Below are 2,198 nucleotides of genomic sequence, written 5' to 3' on the forward strand. Positions count from 1 at the left end.
ATGATATATTTTGGACTGAATAGAGTGGGTTTTGTCAACTATTCTCATACTTATTCATGTAAATTGCATATTTTTCAGTTTCCTTCCTAATTTTGTGCTATGATTGAAAACATGCTTCCTATGCCTTAAAATTGTTAATTTTTAATTCTCCTCTATTACCATTCGATGTCGTGATGTGTTTGTTAAGTGTTTTCAGGTTTATAGGGCATGAATGGCTTAAAGGATGAATATGAAGCATGTTAAAGTGGAAGGAACACAAGAAACTAAAGAGTTGAGAAGCGAGGAGTGACTGGCTGACGCGTGTGCGTGACCTGGAGCGTCTCTCAGTGATGCGTACACATGGCTGACACGTACGCGTGACCAACTTTGAAGTTCAGGGACGCGTACGCGTGGCCAACGCGTACGCGTGACAGAGCATCATGTGCTGCACTTAACAGAACTCGTTGGGGGCGATTTCTGAGCTGATTTGGACCCAGTTTCAAGCCCGAAAACGCAGACTAGAGGCAGGGATGGAGCTGAGACTGGACACACTTCACTTTTCACTTTAGTGTTTGATTAGTTTTGAATTCTAGTGAGAGAAACACCTACTTTTCTCTAGATTTTTTATGTTCTTAGTTTAGCTTTGAATTGGATCTTGAGAGAGCTGCTGCTACCTTCAGTTGGAGTCATTGTCCTTACAGTTTTCTTCTCTAATACTTCTATTGCTGTTCTCCATTTAATTGCTTTGAATTTATGTTTGGATCTTGTCACTCTTGAATTTTATTAATGCATTGAAGTATTTTTATGTTTATTTCTATTGCCTGTTTGATCCTTGTTAATTATTGTTAGTGCCAATTTTGATTTAATTAATTTTTCATAATTATCATATCTTTTATTTACTCCTATTATGTATTTATGAAAATGGCATTCATGTTAATGGAGTAAAATTCCCAACTTGGTTGGGGGTTGGGTAATTGGAACCCCTTGAGTTGTTAGACCCAAATATTAATCTGTAATTGGAAATTGCTGGCTAGCTCAATTCTCACCAACTCTAGTCCTTCTCCATGAAGTGACTAGGACTTGTGAGCTAGAGTTAGTGACGCCCACTTGACTTTCCTTCAATTGCTAGAGGATAACTAAGTGGGAGCAATTAACCTTTATTATTACATTTGGGAAAGACAACAAGGATAGAAGCTCCAATTCTCTTCCCTAACCAAGGAATTTTATTTTGAATACTTATCACCTCTTGTTAGTTATTCATTGCTTTAATTCCTAGCCATTTAAATACTCAGAAAAATCCTAACCAATAATTCACATCTTGTGTCAACTTTTAGGGAAACGACCCGAAATTCTACTCCCGGTTATTTATTATTAATTGTGACACATTCTAAATCGATAGTAGAAATTTCGTCGGTTAAGGCTGTACTTGCAACACCATTTTTATCAGAAAATTCTTAACCGATATTTTTCCACCCATCAATGTGATAGCTTTATCAAGGGAGCTTTATCAAGGGAGGTTTGGAAACAATGAAAATCCTTTAAGTGAGAGAATGGTTTACGTTTTCTTGTGGACCTTTGAACATTTTTTGGAGTTGAAACTTGTTAAAGTGTGTGAGTGAGATGAAGTGATGAGTGTCTAAGTTGATGTTGTCATGATGCTTCTTGGTGATTTTGTGCAACTGAAAATTATGATGATATGTGACATATTAGACCCAAATATGAGTGTGAAGTGGGTATTGGATAATTAAAGAGCGTATCAAAGATGGGATTGTGTGTACCAATTGGTGTTGGTATATGCATGGTATTTGTAGTGTTAGATGTAATAGATGTAAATGGTAAGATATGTTCATAGAAAGTAACATCTCTAGACACGAGTATCTCGTTAGTTTTAATATCTAATACTAAGAATTCTTTGGTGCCTTGTTTAAAACAAAAAAATATGCACTTTCTAGCTCTTGAATCTAATTTTCTTCTTTGAGCCGTAAGTGTTAAAATGAAAACCAAACACCTAAACACTTTGAATTTTGGTTGTGAATTATGTAAAATCTCAAAGGGACACTTGTGTTTAAGTAATGTGCTTGGAAGACAATTAATGATTTTAGTAGCATACAATAGTGCTAAATTCCAGTAACAATTTGGCATTGAAGAATAGAATAAAATTGCTCTTGTCACTTGTAAAAGATGTTGATGTTTTTTTCCATAATACCATTTTACTGGAG

The sequence above is a fragment of the Arachis ipaensis genome, chromosome B5 (genome assembly GCF_059453495.1).
Source record: "Arachis ipaensis isolate K30076 ecotype BB chromosome B5, ASM5945349v1, whole genome shotgun sequence".
Taxonomy (NCBI): Eukaryota; Viridiplantae; Streptophyta; class Magnoliopsida; order Fabales; family Fabaceae; genus Arachis; species Arachis ipaensis.